Genomic DNA, 23,562 nt, shown 5'->3' with positions numbered 1-23,562 from the left:
CGTGTCCCCCCCGGCCTCACCGCCCCCCGGGTCGCCCCTCCCACCGTGCTCCCCGCCCCCGCCTCCCACCCCCTGACTGCCCCCTCCCCCGGGACCCCCGTCCCCTCCTCCGGGCCGCCTCCCCATCCCCACGCCCCCCCGTGCTACCGGCCCATCTAACCCCCCCTGCTCCCCACCCCCTGACTGTGCCCTGGGACCCCTGCCCCCTACTGCCCCCCACCAGACCCTCAGTGGATCAGCCTCCTCCCTGTCCATCCCCTGTGCTCCCCTCCCCTATGCCCAGCTCCCCCCCCCCCCCGCGACTCCCCTTCCCCTGTGCTCCAGGGAACCCCACCCCCTACCTGCCCACTATGCTCCTCTCCCTCTGTCCACACCCCCGGGACTCGCTGCCCGCACCCCGAGGACCCTGTGTCCCGTGCTCCCCTCCCCATGTCCCCCCCACTGTGCTCCCTCCCCTGGGTCTCCCCCGGCCACCTCTCCCCCAGGAGGACCCTTTGCCCCCTCCCCCCTTGCTCCCCTCCCCCATGATTATCCTCTGCCCCACACCCTGTGCCCTCCTCAGGTTACCCCACCATATACATACTCTGGCCCTGGTCTCCTCTCTCTAACCTGCCCCTCAGCCCCAGGTGCTCCTCTCTTTGAACTGCACTGCTGCCCTCCCCCTCCCTCCTCTGCTGGGGCCTTCCCTGCGCTGATCTTCCTCCCCCCAGCTCCCCAGGGGGCACCCCTCTGATCTGCCCTCCTCACCCCACAACCACCCCTTATGTCCTGCTGTTCCACCAATCACCTTTTCTAACCCCAGGCAGGCCGGGCTCTTTGCCATTGGCCAGAGCTGCCTTTATTGGGGGGAGGGGGAAGGGGAAGCCCTAGGAGTTACCCCATTGCCCATACTATATTATATATTATAAGGCTTGGCTAAGGTGAGGGGGGTGGACACTCAGCCAAGGGGTGAGATAGGAGCCTTATTATGCGCTGATGTTTGGCCCACTGATGACCCCCTTCCTTTCTTGGGGTAGAGGAACAAGGATATTTGTTGCACAACATTTTGACAGAATGCTCAATGTCTAAAGAGAGATCTTCATCTGCCGACAGGGTTCCATGTAATGTATGCCCTTAGCCCTGTTTATTCCCAGATTGTTTCCCAGGTCAACAGACACATTTAGCTGCCTCGGGGCCAGGATTTAGAAGGTGGCGGTTTTTCACCCCATCTCCCATCCTGTCGGACAGATCTTTTTGGAACAGATCTCGCCCACACCCTAGTTATCTGCAGCCAAGATTTTCAAAAGTGCTCAACACCTACAAGTGGGGATCCAAGTTCCCATTGAGGCATCAAAATAAGTGAACATCTTCTTCAAAGAGGCTCTACACATCTTGTAGATATTGGGCACTAAGCTCTTGCAAATCTGCTCTTTAGTAAGCACCCCAATGGATGCTGGATCCAACACCAGGTGTGAATGCAGAGTACTTGAAAATCTGTCCCTGAGCTCTTTTGAAAATTGGCCTGACCTGTCTAGTCAACATTTAAAAATAGGAAACATATTATAAAGCCATGCTGCCAGCCAGCTGAGGTGGGCTTGGCCATAGCATAGTTTGGTTCACATTGCTCTCAGAAAAATAAAATTCCAGCCTACAGTGTAATTTTTCCCTGATAGCCACCACAGTTTCATCAACGAGTGGAACTGATCTGGCACATGCCAGGAAAAACTAGCGCTTCTCTGATGCCCTCTCAGCTTTTGCAGACTCAAAGATTTTATTTTTAAAATAAATTAAGTTTCAAGCCCTTGTGGTTATGAGGAAAACTTCACCAATGTGACATAATGCAGTTATCTGCCTGAGTCTGCAGACAGGCATCCTGAAGCAACAGATCCAAGAGATATGAACTTCCCTACTGCATCTCAGGGGGGTTTAACTCCGAAGCCTAATTCTTAACTACTTTACTTCTGACCACTTTAGCAGAAACAGCCGGCTGTCCTGGAATTATGGACAGAGTTTGGTTCTGTGGATGGATGGAGCCTGAGTATAGTCCTCCAATTTCTTCCTTCCTCACTCTCCAATCTGACACCTAGACAGGGCCCAAATAAAAAAGGTTGAAAACTACTTTCCCCCAATGGTTTTGCCTTTCTTTATTCATTTGGCAAATGTTGATAGATTTTCTTCTACTGAGTTATAAATGGGATTGAAATTAACGCGGCTCTGTGGGTTTAACAGCAGCTGAAATTATTATAGCCTCTTATCAAACATCTTTGTCATCAATGACTATCACCAGAACTCTTGGAAAGATGTTTGGTAGCTCCGTGTTGCTGCTGAGCCACCAACGGAATACAGAGTGGATTTGTATGGATTCGAGCAGAACAGAAGTAACTGTTGTTGTTTTTTTAATTTCTCAGTGACTAGGTGGTAATCTTGTATAGAAATCATAGTTAGAATCTGGTAAAAAGTTATAACAATCGAGAGAACATATTTGGGGTCAGGTGGCCGTGAAAGTGTATATTTTAGTTGGGGCAAGTTCTGTGTTTGTACAGGGCCTAGCACAGTGGGGTCCCAGTCTGTGACTGGGGCTCCTAGGTGCTACTGCACTACCATGTGTCACGGTTCAGGGCAACTGCACCTGTATTCCCCCTTGTGGTCCACCAAAGGCACCCATGCTAAGCTCTCAGCTCCTCAGCTGTCACCTCTTTGGGTAGAGACCCATGTCTCTCTCCCTCCTGACCAGGGTTTTTCCAGGCTGCACAGTTCCCTGCCTACACTGGGATATCCCCAGCAAGCCAGACTGCCTAAACAGGCCAGCATCTGCACTTTGCTTTCTCTTTGCAAACTTATGAACAGCGAAGTTGCCAGCCGTTACAAGTTACCACACAGCCCTTTCTAACAAAGCACTATTTATTCCTGAGGTAAAAGCATTATACAGAAAACATATTTCAAAAAAACAATACAAGTTCCTACAAGAATGCTGAAAGCTTACCAGAGGTCACCCATTGGTCTTAGGGGACCTCTGTAGGCGAAAGACCTTTCCGGGAAGAATTGGGGGACAACTTGGACAGAAGGTCCTTTCCGTTGACTGGATCAGAAAGAAGGCCCTGAGGCAGTTTAAACTCAGGCTATTTATCCAACAGTCCTTTCTTTGTCTGTTGGTCTCTGGAGAATCCAGTGTGAGCCAGTCTAGGCGAGCCTTTCCAGGTGCTGGGACTTCGCTGGAGGCGTTACCGCCTGAGTGAATTTGCCTAATCACCTCCCACTGTTCTAGTCTCTGGAGAAGCCCTGGTTCTCCTCCCCCATGCAATCACATACAATCCCTGACTCACAATGATACATAAACTTCAGACAGTAAGATCTCCCAAAGATATCATGGGAAATTGCCCTGTTACACCATGTATGTGCACCACTGCCCTCTACTGGATGTAATCAGAATTGCTCAACTTTGTGTTGTACATAGACCCTCTATTGCCAGCAGATAATTTGAACTTTTGGAATAACAGCATCTGAATTTTTTCCACCACAGTATTCTGAGTGGTCATGGTGTGCAACACAAGGACATCTAGGTGGATAGATGTAAGATGGATTCAAGGGCAGATTTTTCCTAGGAAGTCACTGCTAAGGATGACTGTATATAACCCATTGGCTCTTCTGTCTCTAATACCCTGTTGAAATACGTGCCAAGGTCTTGCAAGCTCCTGACTCCTCACTTCTCAAGAAGGTGGTCTCTCTGGAGACACTGAAACTATATATGTTACAGCTGTCCTATGGATAGAGGGGCCTTGAGTTGTCCAGGTTACTAGTCCATTTGCTTTAATTAAGCAGTGACACTTGATACAAGATATTTTCAACAGCATAGAGATTATGAAGAGCATCATGCTGCTATCATGCCCTAGAGCAGTGCCTCTCAAACTTTTGTACTGGTGACCCCTTTCACACAGCAAGCCTCTGAGTGCGACCCCCCCTTATAAATTAAAAATACTTTTAAATATATTTAACACCATTATAAATGCTGGAGGCAAAGCGGGGTTTGGGGTGGAGGTTGACAGCTCACGACCCCCCATGTAACAACCTCATGACCCCCTGAGGGGTTGTGACCCCCAGTTTGAGAACCCCTGCCCTAGAGGCCGGTAGTAAATATCCTGAAAAATATGTGCAAAGGCGACCCCCTGCAGGTCACTGCTATAGTTTACCAGTTCTGCTCATTATTAATTATTATTAATACACATAATTGAGCACTCTCAGTATGTTCACGTCTGTAGAATACAGAAAGTACACAGGAAGCTACTGTATCGAAGTAACACCACCTTTGTGATGACACTTACTGCTCTTCCATCACTGGAGAAACACTAGACAGCTATTTTTCATTCTATTACTGGTGCAGAGTTAATTATTGTGATTCAATATTATCATTAGATGTTACAAAACAGCACAGTAGTCAGCGGAAGATACAAAGGAACTTGGAAGCTACAGTGAATCTAGTCTTTCATTCCATTTAGCAGAAGACTTGGAGTTCACAGCTTGAGGGAGGTAGAACGACAATGAATACAGAGCGAAAAATACCATGTGGTATCCATAGCAGCTTCTGAAATAAAGTTACACACGCAATGATCAATGCATTGACTTCTGCCAAAGTCATGTTCTGTTTTGCAATGTGCTTTAGCTTCTGTCTGCTTGTTTCTGGCTGAAAACCAATGTATGGACCAGACCAGAGATTATAATTATGATGATGTAATTTAATACAAGGAAGCAGATACACCATGGGAAAACAAGGGAATTAGAAAGAGCAGGAGAGAGACAACCTTACCAGCCTGTAACTATGGGAGAGTCACATAAATACAGTGATGTGACACTGGCCTCTATTGGAATGGCTCAGCTGGTTTCACAGGCCCCGAACAATTAACAATTATACGATATTTCCCTTCATCGCAAGCAGAGCTGAAGACTCTGAGTGTTATTCCCACTGCTGTCATGACATTCCAAGCAGTCACTGAGTGCAACATAATGACAACTGTGAAGTCCTTGGTGGCCACAGATTGGTTGCACTACAACACACAGGACAGCTGTTCAGACATCAGTCATGGAGATATTGTCAGGGACAAGATCAGGATAGGAGGCTGCATGGGAGAAGTGGGGGGAGAGAGAGCATTTGGTGCATTGGCAAGGAGCAGCAGTTCCAAGCACTAGACTGGGACTTAGAAGATCTGGATTCTATTCTTGGCTCTGCCACTGACCTGCTGCATGACCTGGGGCAAGTCACTTAATCTCGCTGTGCCCTATAGCCCTATAGACGAATGAGTGGGATTCTATTCTGCCTCACGTGCCCTCGGTAAAATTACTAGCTCCATTCTTATCGCAGAAAGGTTGGTGGCCATCAGGATTTATCTTTGATCAGACAGACATAACGACGTGGCACCCAAACTGTATGCACTACATATCTCTTCTGGAGGTGCTTTACACCTGGGGTGCTACTCAAAAGTGGGACTCTGTATGGCTGAGTTATAAACCGTCTGCAGAAGGGGGATTCTGTTACCAAAGGGAACATTGCTGGCAGCAGAGTAACGAAAGCAGAAAAGATAGCCCGGGTGATTATTTTTTTCAGGATCAGTGCATAAGACGAGCAAGTTTTGATAAACAGCAAATCACAACCTAGGGAGAGGAATTTGTCAGAGAAGGGAAGATGCCCCCAGGTCACTAACAGCACAGCAAAAGGGAGCATTTGCTCTGCATTTTTCCAGGCTGTTGCATCTCCTCTGTCATTGCCTCCGATGTGGAGAGAGATGCCATTAATCTATTTTTGATAACTGTGACGCAAGCAGTGAGCCTGGCTACAAGGCTGGAGGCTTCTTGTTCTCCCTCTGTCTATCGCTCCTCATTCATCTTTTTCCCCACAGGGACACTTCATGGCTACGTAACCTAGGGGGAAGGAAGAATGGATAAAAACAGTTCAATAAAAGAGATCAGAATAGCTCCAGAGCTATACTTGGGGAGACATAACAAGCATGGTGGCGCTGATGACTCAAGGGATTGGAACTGGGCTAAACAGCTGGCAGGCTGGGGGAGCACTAGGTCTGGAAGCTTAGCCACAGGACAGGGTCTCCTTTTCCTCCCTACCCTTTGGGAGGAAGAGCAGGGGAGCTCAGTTAAGGAACCGCTGTGTGGTGCTTTTCCTTCTCAACTGTTGAGGTTCTTTAGAACAAGAGAGCAGTTTGAAAGAGGGGTCAGTAGGCCGGACTGCCACGAATCGGTGGAGGAATCCAACAGCAGCAGACCCTAAAGACAGACAACAACTGAACGTGTTTGAGGCAACTAACATAGGGTCAGGGTTTGGATTTGAGCGATTCATGGCAGTGCGGCCTACTGGCCCCTCTTTCAAACTGCTCTCTTGTTCTAAAGAACCTCGGCTTTCAATTGAAAAAAAATACAAACGTCTCTAGCTGTTATGGTTGCGAAGAAAACGTAACGAATGTGAACAGAGTGCAAGGAAAGCAGACATAAGTCTACAGACAACCTGCAACCCTAACTCTGAGAGGTGTGAGCTGCCCCGTTCATCTCAGAGAAGTGTTAATTCAGCTGATCCCTGAGGAGAGTTTAAATGTCAACACTGCTAACGATTTCAAGCCTCGTGTGGGAAAAGAGAAGCAGGTACCCAGACCGCAGCATGCACTGTGACTCACCGCTAAGCGTGGTGCCACGTGGCATTGGGAAGATACCAGCACTTATTGTCTTTCCTCCAATCAAAACGCTGCCAAGCCCAAGGAGCCCTGCCGAATCCATGGGCACATTCAGGCCTCCCAGAGGGGAAGCACTGCTCGGGGAGCCCAGTGGAGCTCAAGGAGCTGCGTGACCATCCTTTGAACATCCGCACAATCTATGGCAACTCAAATGGCAGAGCATGGGTGGAGCTTGGATAAGTCCCGTTGCCTTTTTCCTTCCAGTTTGACCCCTGCATTGGACGAAGATTCTGCCCTCTGAGTCAGCGAGAATTCCTCTTGGAGCGTGAATGTGGTATAGCAGGTCCACCTTGGGAAGGGTGAAGAAAACTCCTCCTCTTGTGCCTGGCCTCTTCTGCAGGCTAATGGAAAGGGTTGGGGTCATGCCCCCCGCCATCATCCTTCCTTCACTGCTCACAGTGGAAGCGTTAGCAAACACATGAGTCTCTGGGATTCTGGCTAGCCCCTGAACAGGAGTTCAAAATAGAGGGCCAGGTTTTTTGTGCCCTCATGTACACACCAAAGCTGGCTCACGGATATCACTCCCCTGCTGTGATGTTTCACTGCCCCAAGCTGAGCAAAGTGCAGACAATAAACCGCATAAGTGGAGCAAAATGACATCTGCTTTTTCAAACTCTTTCAGTCGAGATCATCTCGGGTGTTATTGGTAACAAAATTTCAGACTTCTAACCTGAACATGTCCCATAAAATGGGGCGGGAGGTGAGTGGGGGAGAACTACAGTGACCATAACCCCTATCAAGAATACATTGTCTCAACCCAGCTGATGTTATTGCATTTTAATGTATTATTTAGATTGTGGTAACTCCTAGGAACCCCACCCATAGACCAGAACGCCCTTGTGCTAGGCTCTCCACAGACAGATGGTCCCTGCCTCAAAGACCTTACAAGCCAAGGCAAGTATAAGACGAGGCACCAGATGGGTCTGACAAAACACCCAGGGGGAACACCAGGGAACAATGAGCAAAAAGCCGTGCTCACCGCACACCAGCTGCCTAGCCATTAATATCTATCTGCCCAGGTAGTTCTTTTTTTGTTTCTAATCCAGACTTTCCTCACACTGCAACAAACCTCTAGCTACCCAGGGAAGGTCTGCACAGGTAAAAAAATAATAATAATAAGGCCTGCACTAGCAAATCTCAGAGCCTGGGTCAACTGACTCGGCTTGCGGGGCTAAAAATACCAGTGTAGATGTCTGGGCTTGGGCTGGAGTCTGGGCTCTGAAACTCTCCCCCTCGCTGGGTTTCAGAGCCCAGATGCGAGCCCCAGCCAAATGTCTACACTGCTATTTTTAGCTCCACAGCATGAGCCCAAGTCCGTGGACCTGGGCTCTGAGTCCTGGATGGAAGCTGGAGGCATGTAGGTACGTGTAGCGGTCAGTAGGTTTCCGGTGTAGGGTGGTATTTATGTGACCATTGCTTATTAGCACAGTATTAGCTACACTGATGACATCTTCATCATCTGGACCCATGGAAAAGAAGTCCTTGAGGAATTCCACCATGATTTCAATAATTTCCATCCCATCATCAACCTCCGCCTAGATCAGTCCACACAAGCGGTCCATTTCCTGGACACTACTGTGCTAATAAGTGATGGTCACATAAATACCACCCTATACCGGAAACCTACTGACCGCTATACTTACCTACATGCCTCCAGCTTCCATCCAGGACACACCACACGATCCATTGTCTACAGCCAAGCTCTAAGATACAACCGCATTTGCTCCAATCCCTCAGACAGAGACAAGCACCTACAAGATCTCTATCAAGCATTCTTAAAACTACAATACCCACCTGCTGAAGTGAAAAAACAGATTGACAGAGCCAGACGAGTACCCAGAAGTCACCTCCTACAGGACAGGCCCAACAAAGAAAATAACAGAACACCACTAACTGTCACCTTCAGCCCCCAACTAAAACCTCTCCAGCGCATCATCAAAGATCTACAACCTATCCTGAAAGATGATCCCTCACTCTCACAGATCTTGGGAGACAGACCTGTCCTCGCTTACAGACAACCCCCCAACCTGAAGCAAATACTCACCAGCAACCACACATCACTGAACAAAAACACTGACCCAGAAACCTATCCTTGCAACAAAGCCCGATGCCAACTCTGTCCACATATCTATTCAAGTGACATCATCGTAGAACCTAATCACATCAGCCATACCATCAGGGGCTCGTTCACCTGCACATCTACCAATGTGATATATGCCATCATGTGCCAGCAATGCCCCTCTGCCATGCACATTGGCCAGACCGGACAGTCTCTACGCAAAAGAATTAATGGACACAAATCTGACATCAGGAATCATAACATTCAAAAACCAGTAGGAGAACACTTTAACCTGTCTGGTCATTCAATGACAGACCTGCGGGTGGCAATTTTGCAACAGAAAAGCTTCAAAACCAGACTCCAACGAGAAACTGCTGAGCTGGAATTGATATGCAAACTAGACACAATCAACTTAGGCTTGAATAGAGACTGGGAATGGCTGAGCCATTACAAACATTGACTCTATCTCCCCTTGTAAGTATTCTCACACTTCTTATCAAACTGTCTGTACTGGGCTATCTTGATTATCACTTCAAAAAATTTTTTTCCTTTTACTTAATTGGCCTCTCAGAGTTGGTAAGACAACTCCCACCTTTTCATGCTCTCTGTATGTGTATATATATCTCCTCACTATATGTTCCATTCTATGCAGCCGAAGAAGTGGGCTGTAGCCCACGAAAGCTTATGCTCAAATACATTTGTTAGTCTCTAAGGTGCCACAAGTACTCCTGTTCTTTTTGCGGATACAGACTAACACGGCTGCTACTCTGAAACTGGTCACAGTAAATCCAATTAGTTTCTCCGAGAGCTCCTGATTGAAGGAAGGGTGGTTAATTACTAGATCAGCCTGACCTGGGAAGAGCTAAGGAAAGAATTAGCCCGTTAACTGAAGAGTAGAAAAGGAACACAGGAAGGCTACGCAGGAGAGAGAGGCTAGCAGTCTCTGGCAAAAAGTAACGATGATTGTAGGACTCTGTAAATAGAATTGCTGCATGGGACTGTGAGAGGGGCGTGGTTGGTAAAACACAAATAAAGTACCCAGCAGCTGTTACAAACCGGAGGTGTCAGAGCCATTTGTGCAAGAAGACAAGAGTGGAGAGCTGTGGCTCCTGGGTATTACGATAATACAAATCAAATATAAGAATAATTAGTCAATTTATTATAGACGTGATCCTACAACGTGCTGAGTGCTCTGGCCCCTGTCCAGCAAGGCACTTACGCAGCTGTTTCACTTCAAGCACATCTTAAGAGCTTTGCTGGATCAGGCCTGGCAGCATCATTTAACACAAGTGCATTTGTGATCACGTCTACAGTGATTAGGATGTTGTGGTATCAGTGCAGGATACCCAGAGTGTAGATGTTATGATTACCAGAAGTGACCTCCTTATATTAAGAGATTTTCAAGGCCAGAAGGGACCACTATGAGAGATCCTAACCCAGTGGCTCCTGTATCATGCCCATCACTTCTGGTTGAGCTAGCACTGTTCTTTTTAGAAAGACATCCAGTTTTCATGCAAAGATTTCAGCTGATGGAAAATCCATCACCACATCCCTGTTGCCGGCCCAGAGGGCCCGAGGGAGCAACAGGGTTCGTTGCCCGGTGTGCGTCGCACCAATAGACACACCAGGGTGGAGAAGCAAACCAAATTTATTCAAGAGCTCTGAATAGGCACTAGGAGACCAGCATGTCTCAAATCAAGCGCAGCAAATACAAGCAAGTTTCCCATTTTATATTCCAAGCTGTTTGTGTACAAGCCTTTGTTCTGTTCCTCCCTTACCCCTCCCTTCCCGACAGCGGTTACAGCAGGCAGTACATTGTGGCGTGTTATTAGAAAAGTTCTCGTCCACATGTTTATCTTTAACCTTGCAAGCTCTACGTAGTAGGCCTCCCCCTTCCCCTTTCCCCCCTCGTTATTCATAGATTCATAGATTCTAGGACTGGAAGGGACCTCGAGAGGTCATCGAGCCCAGTCCCCTGCCCGCATGGCAGGACCAAATACTGTCTAGACCATCCCTGATAGACATTTATCTAACCTAGTTATCACTACTGCTTTTGCTAGTGTGAGCGAAACTGCAGCTGTCTGCTAAAAAAGCTGACCGTTACATATTCTGCTTCAGCATTTAGACTGTTAGCATGGAGGCTGGTTAAAGTTCACAAGATGGAGTTACTGTGGCTCACTTAGACCCAGAGCAGGGGGGTTTCATCGGCACTTATGGCCTTCCACCCCCCCGAGTTACCTGGTAGCTATGCCTAGTGACGCCAACATCCCTAGGTAAGTTATTCCAAAGGTTAACTCCCTCACTGTTAAAAATGTGCACCTTTATCTCTTGCTTTAATTTGTCTAGCTTCAGCTTCCGGCCATGGGAACTTGTTCTGCCTTTGTCTGCTAGATGAAAAGTGCCCTTTACTTCAGAAATTTTCTTCTCATTTAGGTACTGGGATCAAGTCAGCTCTTAAGCTTCATTTTGTTAAGCTTTTATTTCTCATGACAAATTTCTCAAGCACATTTTCCAGACCTCAAATCATTCTTGTTGCTCTTTTCGGAACCCTTTCCAATTTGTCAACATTCTTTACGAATTGTGGACCCCAGAACTGAACACAATATTCCAGTAATAGTCTCACTTAGACAGCGGTAATAACACTTCCCAACTCTGGCTTAGTATACCCAGGGCTGGCTCCAGTTTTTTTGCCGCCCCAAGCAAAAAAAAAAAAAAAAAAAAAAAAGCGCTCGAATGCTGCCCCTTGAAAAGTGCCGCCCCAAGCACATGCTTGGGGCGCTGGTGCCTAGAGCCGGCCCTGAGTATACCTCCCCCATCCCGCTTATGCATTCATGTTAACAGCTGTCTGGAATTTATGAGTAGTCAGAGATTTGATTATTTTGTAAAGAAGAAACATCCTTCTTTCATCCCACTGTCCCAGGTGCATTTCAAATGCTCTGAGGCAGGGAGTTCCCCTCCTGTCTCCTATTACCAGAGTTCTTTTTATGTCTGTTTTTAGTGCCACCGGGTGCATTAACCATTGCCTGCTCTTTGCAAGGCCTGTGACGCTCAGACAGATAAAGTGATCTCTTTGGGGAAGGCAGTCATACTGAAAGAAGAAAGATGTAAACCACAAACCACAGAACTGTTTTCTGGAGTATTTGATCTCTAAGCAGGACAACCAGCACAAGGGCAGCAGGAGGGGGAGAAGGGGGAGCCCCCATAGTGAACAGAGCTTCCTGTAGTGGTGTTTTCAGGATGTGTAACTCTTGCCTGTTCTTCCTGAATGCAAACAAAAGATCATTACAAATAAAGCAGCACTGTGATCTCTGCAGACCTTTCTCTTTGATCTCTTTCCATCCAACATTAGTTTTCCTCCTTCCAGGAAACAATGGAAAGCTCTATAAGCCATTCACCTTCTGCAGGCTTTAGTACCAGAGTTTTGCAAGTGTCGCTCAGACCTGTTCGCCGGGGAGCTGCAAATAGTCAGCATGTAACTTTGGTTTCAGACCAGGCTGTCGCTGTTGATGTATGTACACATGTGGTCATCAGCTCAACCCACGCTCTTCTGCTCCAGGCCTCTAGCACTTGAGGTAAAGAAGAGTTTCCGTTATCTGTCAGCAGTACTGGGGCTCATAACAATATCCCCTTTTTAAGTCCTCTTACAAATGTGGATCATTTCCTCACGTAATTATGAGCATAATGTCACAAGTGATGGGCACATTAAAAATAGATAGATCGGGGTGGCCAACCTATGGCTCCGGAGCCACATGCGGCTCTTCAGAAGTTAATATGCGGCTCCTTGTATAGGCACCGACTCCGGGGCTGGAGCTACAGGCGCCAACTTTCCAATGTGCCAGGGGGTGCTCACTGCTCAACCCCTGACTGCCACAGGCCCTGCCCCCACTCCACGCCTTCCCGCCCCCTCCCCTGAGCCTGCCGTGCCCTCGCTCCTCCCCCCAGTCCTCCAGAACCTCCTGCACGCCACAAAACAGCTGATTGGGAGGTGCAGGGAGGGAGGGGAGACGCTGATCGGTGGGGCTACCGGAGGGAGGGAGGCACTGGGGCAGGAAAGAGCTGATGCGGGGCTGCCGATGTATTACTGTGGCTCTTTGGCAATGTACATTGGTAAATTCTGGCTCCTTCTCAGGCTCAGGTTGGCCACCCCTGAGACAGATGAACAGTGTTTCTACAGAGCAAATGAGGCTTGTGATTACTAGATTGCACTGGCATAGGGTAGTAATGTTACTCCACACCCCCAGTTCATATAAATTCCTGCATATGAAAGTTGCCAACAAAGACATCTGTAGTTTATATTAGAGACACAGATTGAAATCATGTTGAAATGCAGAAACTGGGTGACATTTTTGGAAGGACAGTGTGGGCGAAAGAGAATGTTGTTGCTTCAGTAGGCATTATATCCCAAATAGTTGGAATGGCTACCACAAGGTGTCACCTTGGAGCTAATTAATATCTGCTTTAAAATACCAACTGGTATAAGAGAGTTCTGGGGAATAGCTAGATTAAAAAAAAATGTGTTGCAGGTAGTTTCACTGAGAATGAAGCAGCAATGGACACTTAATTCTACAGGATTCCCACCACGCTGAATATTCACAATCTGCTGCATGGACATGAAAACACTGAGATGTTTAAGTTTGGTTTACGCAATCTTTTAAATTTTGCTTGAGAATGAACTGTTTGAATAAACTGCACTTGAATTTAAAGCCCCAAAGTGTAATTTAAGGGAATTTCTTTTGAGTGAAAGGGGCCATTCTTGAACTCATGCTGTCAAGAGGGCAGACGCTTGCAATTTTGCTACAAAGGCAGCTGTCCCCTAGAGCAGGGATAGGCAACCTATGGCACAGGTGCCAAAGGCGGCACGCGAGCTGATTTTCAGTGGCACTCACACTACCCGGGTCCTGGCCACCAGTCCGGGAGGCTCTGCATTTTAATTTAATTTTAAATGAAGCTTCTTAAACATTTTAAAAACCTTATTTACTTTACATACAACAATAGTTTAGTTCTATATTATAGACTTATAGAAAGAGACCTTCTAAAAACGTTAAAATGTATTACTGGCACGCGAGACCTTAAATTAGAGTGAATAAATGAAGACTCGGCACTCCACTTCTGAAAGGTTGCCGACCCCTGCCCTAGAGCATCAGAAAACAGAAGTAGCTGACAGATCTGAGTAGTTCTGTCTGCTTTATTGGGACAGCTGAATTAGGTTCTGATGAGTAACTTAATAATTCTCTATGTTTAATTGTAAACATTGGATAGTGCTCTATGGCTGAGATGTTAGCAGAATACACATTAGGGTATGTGGGGAATGTGTGAAGTTTTGAGTTTGTGGTAAAAACAACAAGGAGTCCTTGTGGCACCTTAGAGACTAACAAATTTATTTGGGCACAAGCTTTCGTGGGCTACCACTTCATCAGATGCATGGAGTGGAAAATACAGTAGCAGGTATATATATACATTAAAAGATGGGAGTTGCCTTACCAAGTGGTAACTGTTTTGTTATTTTTTAGCTAGAGGAACTCAAAAGAAAAATGGGGAAAAATAAGATAAAATTTAAAAAAAAGAGAGTGCTTTAAAAATGTCTCCTCTGAAAAAGTTAGTAAAGATTTTTCCATTAAATTGACATAGAAAAGTCCATTGAAAAGTTGTGCAAAATTTGGAGACTAAATTTAGTGACTAAAGTGTGAAACAGACTCTAATCATGCTTTAAGTGTAAATCTCAACGCAACTTGAACAATGGAGTTGCTACTGATGCTTCCATTATGAATGTGAATCAAACTTTTTTTAGACTAAATTAGAAAGAGTAGACTGCAGAATCAATAACAATACACAGAGAAAATATTATATATTGTAGACAGAACTGGTAGCATTGCGATAGTTAAGGTTGCCTGACACTTCCTATTCTGAGATGGCTTTTTTAAGTTGCTCATAACTTTGCCAAACTTGAACTGTTCAGGCTGAAATTGTATGTTGTTTATGTATCAAAAGCAATTAACTGAAACCCAGGATAGGTAAGTCTCCATTAAACTGTAATGAAGTGACATTTGTTGAGAGACTAGCCCTGCAGAAGTCATTCAAAAAAGAATGAAGAGATGAAGAGTTTTTTTGCAGTTAGCTTTTCCTTCGGTTTAGATGAGTGTGTATGTTTATAATATTTTGCCTTTCCATCTGAGACTGTCAAATCACTTTATGGACATTAATGAATTAAAACTTACAACCCATTGTGAGGTTGATAGATGTCATAATTCCCATTTAGCAGATGGGGAAACTGAGGCACAGAGGGCCAAATTTGTCCCTGGTATAACTCATTCCAGTGAAGGCAATGGAGGCAAGACTGGGAGAGAGCTACTCTTCACAGCATCATGTCCCCACAACCTGAACAGATTTTTACAGTGCAAGCTAGTACAGACTCTGTACTCCTTTCTCTTCATGTGTCATTATATAATGCCTGCATCTGTAACTTTCACTCCATGCATCTGAAGAAGTGAGGTTTTTTACCCACAAAAGCTTATGCCCAAATAAATCTGTTAGTCTTTAAGGTGCCACTGGACTCCTTGTTGTTTCTGTATTCCTCTGTGCATGTTTCCCTCTGTGCACAAAATGTCCACTTCCAGGTTGGTATTTGCTATCAGGCAAAATTTCTTCCCCTTGCTTTATGTGTCTGACTACTTCCAAAATGCTGAAATCATTACATCCCCCTCAGAGGATGGCTAATATGTGACCTAATACATCTTTCCCCTCTATTTTCTATGTAATTTCTGTCACCACATATGTTTATTTGTTTGAGCACTAGGTGTCACCATAACTTTATACTCGGGTCAGATACGTGCAGCTTGGCACACATGGTAGGAGTAAATACCCTCAAACAGGGGCATCTAAATTTTGCTCACCTAATGGAACCATGTTGACAATTTTCCAGAAGACCAATTAACTTGTGTAAAATGAATGAGGCTGCAGGTATTCTGATATTTAAACTAGAGGTACGGCCCTATGGAGACAACAGGTCCTGGCATGCAGAGCTCTGTCTCAATCTGATCAGAGATGTGGTCCATAAAGATGGCAGGTACCAGCAAGCTATCACAATACTTCTGGATTAAATGCTTCTGCTTGTGCCTTCAGTAGTTGTCTGCAACAAGGATAACAGCCTGCTACCTGCTCACGGCTCAGGGAACTCTTGAATTGAACTAGTAGAGAGAGTTTTGGGGAGCTGAATGATCAGAGTTCCATCCGCATTGATCACTGTGGGGTCTGTAACAAAGTGACCAGGGGTGATTTACCACAAGATGCCCCGGCGGGGATGTGAACTAGTAGGAACCTTTACCACTTGGGGCCATGTTGTCTGGGGAAGAATATGTAATAACCATGCATAGTGTAGTGTGTGTCCCCTGGGATTATAACAACTCACTGATTGCTAACACTCATTTAGCACAGGTGCTACTCAGCCTTGTGCGTTTGGTGCTGAAGGTCACAGGATTGAGCCCTGCAGACAACCCTGGGTGCTTGGCCATGGTCAGTTACACAGCCACTGGTAATCCAAGCAGAAGGCTTCCCTGTTGTCTGAGGCAGAGTGCATCAGTCCCCCCCCCGCCGCCCCGCAGGTCAGGCCCTGTCTCCCTCTGTGTCCCCCCCCCCACAGACCCTGTCGCCCCCTGTGCGCCCCCCCCCAGGTCAGGCCCTGTCTCCCTCTGTGTCCCCCCCGCACAGACCCTGTCGCCCCCTGTGCCCCCCCCACAGGTCAGGCCCTGTCTCCCTCTGTGTCCCCCCCGCACAGACCCTGTCGCCCCCTGTGCCCCCCCCCCCACAGATCAGGCCCTGTCTCCGTGTCCCCCACACACAGACCCTGTCGCCCCCTGTGCCCCCCCCCGGTCAGGACCTGTCTCCCTCTGTGCCCCCTCTGCACAGACCCTGTCGCCCCTGTGGCCCCCCCCCACAGGTCAGGCCCTGTCTCCCTCTGTGTCCCCCCCCACACAGGTCAGGCCCTGTCTCCCTCTGTGCCGCCCCTGCACAGACTGTCTCCCCCCTTGCACAGACCCTGTCTCCCTCTGTGCCCCCCCTGCACAGACCCTGTCGCCCCTGTGCCCCCCCCCCAGGTCAGGCCCTGTCTCCCTCTGTGGCCCCCCCGCACAGACCCTGTCGCCCCTGTGCCCCCCCCCCCCAGGTCAGGCCCTGTCTCCCTCTGTGCCCCCCCTGCACAGACCCTGCGCCCCTGTGCCCCCCCCCACAGGTCAGGCCCTGTCTCCCTCTGGGTTCCCCCCCCCCCCCCAGGTCAGGCCCTGTCTCCCTCTGTGCCACCCCTGCACAGACCATCTCCCCCCTCGCACAGACCCTGTCTCCTCCTGCAGGTCAGGCCCTGTCTCCCTCTGTGTCCCCCCCCCGCACAGACCCTGTCGCTCCCCTCCCAGGTCAGGCCCTGTCTCCCCCTATGCCTCCCCCGCACACAGCCCGGCTGCCCCTGTGCCCCCCTGGCCCTTAGAACGGGTGGCGCAGTGCATGCTGGGTCCTGTTCGCACCACGGCTCCGGACCAGGCTCTCGCCCATCACCCCTCCCACGCCATTGATGCACTAGCTGTTGACAGCTTCACGCCCACTCGCCTCAAAAGCATTTCTAATTGGCTCTTATATTTGTCAATCACCATCAAACTCACTCTCATTGGACAATCTTTTATTTACACACCGCCTTCAACGGCTGGCCAATCGGTTTGAGGCGCCCCTAGCAACGCCCCCTCCATTCCCTCCTACTCAGTCCCTTCCCTTGCTTCCTAGTGGGTCCGGCTGTTGCCGGAGCGTTGTTGCATTTCATTGTGGACGGCCGAGATGGCTGTCAATCAAATAATGTTGGCCAACCATAAGGGGGAACTCTTTGATTGGTCGAGCTGGGCCTGTCCATCAAGCATCCAGCGGTGCCGATTGGAGGCAGTGGTTGGGGCGTTCATCGTTCGGGGCCGCCCCCTGTGTTGGGGCCTGGGTCGCTCAGTCGCAGGCGGACCCACGGTGGCGTTGAGGCGAGGGGGGCTGGGCCGAAGCGAGGCGCTGGCGGGATAGAGGCTGGAGTCTAGGCGTGAGGCGGGGGCGCAGCGGCCCCTCCCCTTGGGCCCGGCTGGTGGGGGGGCTCGCCCCACATGGCCCCCCCTCACTTGCGGCGGAGGCGACAGACCCTCCCCTGGGCGCTGAGGGGCCGGGGGTGCCGGTGCGGGACGCGGCTATGAGAGACCTCCCGGCGCGCGGGCCCTGCTGCCGCCCGGGCCTCGCTGCAGGTGAGGGCGCGGGCGGGGGGGAGCTGCCGCTGGTGTCCGTCACTGCTGCTGCGGGGAGGCCCGCGGGGCGCGGCGGGGCGGGGCGGGCTGGAGGGTGCGTGGGGGCACTGGGGCTGGAGGGAGCAGCTTGTCAGGGGGCGTGGGGGGAGCAGGGGGTCATGGGGCGGGGGAGGAGAAGGGGGTCGGGGGAAGAACGGGGGTCATGGGGTGGGGGGAACAGGGGGTCGGGGGAAGAGCAGCTTGTCATGGGGGGTGGGGAGGAGCAGGGGGTCGGGGGAAGAGCAGCTTGTCATGGGGGCGGGGGGAAGAAGGGGGTCGGGGGAAGAGCAGCTTGTCATGGGGGTGGGGGGGGAGCAGGGGGTCGGGGGAAGAACGGGGGGTCGGGAGAAGAACGGGGGTCATGGGGTGGGGGGAACAGAGGGTCGGGGGAAGAGCATTTTGTCATGGGGTGGGGAGGAGCAGGGGGTCGGGGGAAGAGCAGCTTGTCATGGGGCGGGGGAAGAGCAGCTTGTCATGGGGGCGGGGGGAAGAAGGGGGTCGGGGGAAGAGCAGCTTGTCATGGGGGTGGGGGGGAGCAGGGGGTCGGGGGAAGAATAGGGGGTCATGGGGTCGGGGGAAGAACGGGGGGTCGGGAGAAGAACGGGGGTCATGGGGTGGGGGGAACAGGAGGTCGGGGGAAGAGCAGTTTGTCATGGAGCAGGGGGAAGCAGGGGGTCGGGGGAAGTGCAGGGGATCATGGGGCGGGGGGAGCAGGGGGGTGGGGGGAAGAACTGCTTGTCATGGGGCTGGGGGGAGCAGGGGGTCGGGGGAAGAGCAGCTTGTCATGGGGGCGGGGGGGAAGAAGGGGGTCGGGGGAAGAGCAGGGGGTCATGGGGCTGGGGGGAGAAGGGGTCGGGGGAAGAGCAGCTTGTCATGGGGCGGGGGAGGAGAAGGGGGTCGGGGGAAGAGCAGCTTGTCATGGCGGCGGCGGGGCAGAAGGGGGAAGAGCAGCTTGTCATGGGGCGGGGGAGGAGAAGGGGGTTGGGGGAAGAGCAGCTTGTCATGGGGCGGGGGAAGAGCAGCTTGTCATGGGGCGGGGGAGGAGAAGGGGGTCGGGGGAAGAGCAGCTTGTCATGCGGCGGGGGGAGCAGGGGGCCGGGAGAAGAGCAGCTTGTCATGGGGCAGGTTGTCAGGGTGTTTGGGGGAGCAGGAGGTTGGAGGGGGACCAGCATGTCACAGAGTCGGGTGGGGAGCAGTGGGTCCGGGGCAGCATCGTCTCTTCCTGCCCCACGGGTTATTTTGCAGTCTGCTGCCAAAAACCATAATACTGGGCTTGGTTAAACAGGTGCACGTGGGTCTGTTTGCGTTGAGATATTTGGATGAAAGGTGCTATTAAAATCCATAGCATTACAGTGGAAGCTCCTTAAGCAGCCACCTAAGGTACAAACACAAATCCAGCCACTCTGGTACAGGGAGGGTTCATCGGAGCCGTCCTTGTTACCACTGCATGTCCATACTTTAAAGTTATCACTTCAATGCCAGGAAGGCAGTGCTTGGTGTGGGTTTCACTGTTAGTATTCCTTTCTGTGGCACACCACCAAACTTGTGTTAATGACAGACTTGGCCATGCAGGTGTATGTTTATATTTTTTATGGTTTTCAGATGAAAGATGCTTTTTAAATTTAAATGATATTTCTTAGTACTGTATATGCCATTCCAGTTACTGTGGAACTTTTAAGTGCTCAGGTGAATACTGAGTCTTGTGAGTTGAAACAATTGCAGTTATTATTTGATGGAATTGTTTTTGTATCTTATCCTGAGTTCTCTGAGAGACTTTTATTTGTATTTTTTGTGTGGTAATAGGTTGAAACTTATGACCATTATTTAGGTTAATAATATGAACTGTTCTTTAAAAATGAGCTTTACATATCCTCTGAAGTAGTAATCATTTTTCATAATCTGAGATCAGAATTATAGCATCTCACTCAATCTGCAGATCAGTAAATTTATAATCTGCACATGGAATGATGCATTGGAATTTATAACTTTAGAAAAGTGTTTTATGGGAAGGTCTGACATGCCAGTGTATGTTCCATAAACATTTCTACCAAGTCTTTTTGGCTTGAAAATGTGTGTATTATTGTATAATCTGCTAGGTCAATAGAAGGTGTGTGACCGCTGTCTGGCCCTTACCGCCTGGCCACAGACATCTGCCATATAATTCCACCTGCACTAGTTTTGCTCTGGCTTCATGTAAACAGCTGCATATAAAACATGATTAGCTTGTACTGCAGATCTTTGTGGCATTGTCCAACACTTGATGGAAAGTGTATGCTGTCTTTCTAAATTCACTGGGCTAAGTCATTCTTGTGCCAGTACATCACCTGTTTCTACTCTGAAGGGTTGAGGGATTGGGGGGCGGGGGAGATGAGGATGGGTATTTCTTGCTTCAGTGTATAATATAGTGAGGCACATGGCAAAAATGAAATTATCCAAAATTGAAAGTGTACAGTGCCTGTAACTTAAAACATTATCCTTTAATAATAATAATAATTAATAATTAATGAAAAGGTTTAACTATTACAAGATCCACTGCATTGAAACATGTATGTTTATAATTGTGGCTCTTTATGCAACTGATTTCACGAATATTTGTGATAGGTCACAAAGCTGGAGGTGGAGGCTCTTCCATTAAGCATACAATCAGAAAAGAGCAACAAACAGTTATGATCTGTTAGCTTATTTGGTTCCTTTTTTGTATTATTCCTGTAACCCAGAATTTTTCATATAAGGATGTAATGAAAGAGTATTATTACAGGCCACTGTTTTGCAAATGAATGCAAAAATGACTCTCTTCTGGGGTGGGGGAACAGTCAATATTTGTGTAGAGCTTTGAAAATGTAAATTATGTAAGCTGACCTCTGCTCTGACCTTCATTCTCTCTTCAAATTTTAATATATTATTAAAAAGGAACTAACAAAATGCATATGCAGCAATAAATATATCTCATGATGGGTCACTTGTATCCCTCCCGCTATACCCCCATCTGTTGTCTAGCCTCCCTGTGTTATGTCTGATTTAGATTGTAAGCTTCTTGTCACATGGACCTGTGACTTTTTTTATTGCACACCTACCATGCTAAATAAACAATGTTATATATTGTTATTGTTATAGTTGTTGTAAATAGTTGATATGCAGAACTTCTGTGATCTCTGTAGTCACAAGGTAAATAACTAAACTGCCTGTGCTTTTGAAGGCACGCTTTTGAAGGCATGCTTTATGTGTTTTAGCTCTGTGAGTTTATAAATGACATATAAAAGCCAAGTGTGCATTATTGTGACATGAAGTAAAATCGTCTGTTATTTCAGCCAGGTTCTTATCTTTTCTCTGGCTGAAATGTTAGGAGAGATTTTAATCTTCTGTTTATGTTCTGTAAATTGAAAAATAAAAGTTTTTAAAATGACTATCCCTCATGAATGGGAATAACCTAACAGATCACATGTTTCTCTTCCCTTTTTACACTCATCTCATCTCTCATCTCTTCGTTTTATCTTTCCCAGCACTTCTTTATCTTTTGTTCCTGCCTTTGTTGGGCTGGATTCTTCATTGCCTTATGGCCTGTTTGCATTGGCTGTGCTGATGCGAAGGGGCTGCAAAGTACCCCTTTGCTGCTTCCTATTTCCTGAGAATACTCCAAATGCAGAGGGGGATAGCCCCAGTGAAGGGGTGGGAAGGGATATGACCAATGCATTCCTAGGCCTTGACTATTAGGTGTCTTGGCCTCCAGGGCATTATTTAGGGTAACTCTTACCTGTGTTGTGCCTAAGCAAGCCCCAGCAACTCCAGAATCCAGGAGGCAAAAGCCACTTCCTCTCAGTACTGCTCTGTGTAGGGATGGACAAAGTGGGGTCATTATGCCTTCTAAACCAGTGGTCTCCAAAGTGGGGTGCGCAAGAGGATCCTTGGGGGTGCGCGGCAGGAGGAGCACTTTTTTTTCCCATCCGGTGGGAGTCCGAGCGGCTTTTTCTTTTCTTTTCTTTTCTTTTTTGCTTCGGCAGTTCAGGTGGGAGTCTGAGCAGCTTTTTTTTTTTTTTTGCTTCGGTGCGGCGGGGGTGCGTGCTCAAAAATTTTTTACTGATAGGGGTGCGCGATCAAAAAAGTTTGGAGACCACTGTTCTAGACAGCTCACATTTCCTGTCTCTCAAAAGGGATATGTACCTTGCCTGAAATGGATTATTTAAATACAGCAAACATGTGTTGTAACCAAGCTAAAGCAAATCATAAACCTGTCTTTAGCCTGCTTAGCATAGGGTCTTGTGTGTGCTACAAAGTGGAACTGTTACAACTAGGTTAGGGGACTAGCAGGTGGTTACCAAGTCCCTTAATAGGGTTACCTTTAAATTAAATGGACCCTAGAAGTTATTGGCAGGAACACTAAGGACATAAAAGTTAGTATTTCAGGCTTATTATTATATTTACATTTCCTGAATGAGTGTTAGATGCTTAAAAATGTTTCTGACCATTGTACTTGCTTGAATCCCAGGTTCTGTGTAGGGGGTTAATGACCGGTCAGTCCCTTTTACTGAATTCAGACTTGGCTGGATTCACAAATTAGGTGAGATGTTTGTTTCAGCTCAGCCTCTTTTGGCGGTGTATTGGCCTCACAAACTACCACACAGTTTAGCCAACTGACAGTCTCTGGACCAGTGGAGCAGGGGTAATGCAGGTCACTTCTGAGGAACTTGGGGTCTTTTTGTGGAACGCATACATTATGATAGCACTGGCTAGAGTCAAAGTGGCTCTTTCAGGAACAACAAAGATCAGAGAAATATAATATGAATATAAAATTAAAAATTCAGGATTTAGCATTTGTTTGTAGCTCAATATCCTGAGTTTAGCAGGGCCAAATGTCTGATGTCCTATAGCGCTAATGATGGCACTTGTGTATATTTGCACTTTAATGGTTTTACAGTGTTTTGAAAAGAGAACTAATTCTCACAGCCCCATGTGAAGGAGTAAGGTAGATATTATCATTTTACTGATTTGGGGGTGGGGGAAAAGAGACAGCAGTTAAGTTACTTGTTGAAATGGCACATCAAGTCAGTGGCCATGCAAGGATTAGCACTCTTGCGCTCCTAGCTTCTAGTTTCATGCTGAATCTACTACACTATACAAGCTTCTGTAGCTGTGCAGTCAGGGGCAGCCTATGGAAAATCATTGACACTGGAACAACGTTCTGAGTTCTTGATGTTAAATCCACCATATTTCCAGGTTTGACATGCAATTAATTATGCTTTACTAATAGATGTGTCCTAATATTGTGGACCAGTGTTTGGGCTACATGTGGTGATGCATAGGGAAGAAGTCACTGCTAAATCTTTGCAATGGTAGCTGAGCCTGTGTTCCCATAGCTAAGGACTCTGCTGCAAAACAAGAAGTGGATGGGGAATGACTGTACATCCCCTTTTCCTCTCCAGTCACCTCAGCTGCCTGCATAGATGACATGTCCTTGGACTGTCTGACCTAGGAAATTATATTGTATTAGAACGCATTAACTAACGTG

General features: G+C 48.0%; 1 protein-coding gene across 1 annotated transcript in view; it reads left to right on the top strand.

The window, feature by feature from the left end:
• Positions 1-17,963: 17,963 nt before the first annotated feature.
• Positions 17,964-23,562, top strand: part of TESK2 (testis associated actin remodelling kinase 2) — a 101,028-nt gene continuing 95,429 nt past the window's right edge. The window contains exon 1 of the mRNA XM_065409529.1: positions 17,964-18,020. The gene's annotated coding sequence lies outside the window, so the exon portion shown is untranslated. The remainder of the gene's footprint in view (positions 18,021-23,562) is intronic.

Source organism: Emys orbicularis, chromosome 8 (assembly GCF_028017835.1).
Source record: "Emys orbicularis isolate rEmyOrb1 chromosome 8, rEmyOrb1.hap1, whole genome shotgun sequence".
NCBI classification, from domain to species: domain Eukaryota; kingdom Metazoa; phylum Chordata; order Testudines; family Emydidae; genus Emys; species Emys orbicularis.
Note: the sequence above shows the minus strand (reverse complement) of the source record. Positions and strands in the feature narration are given on the sequence as shown.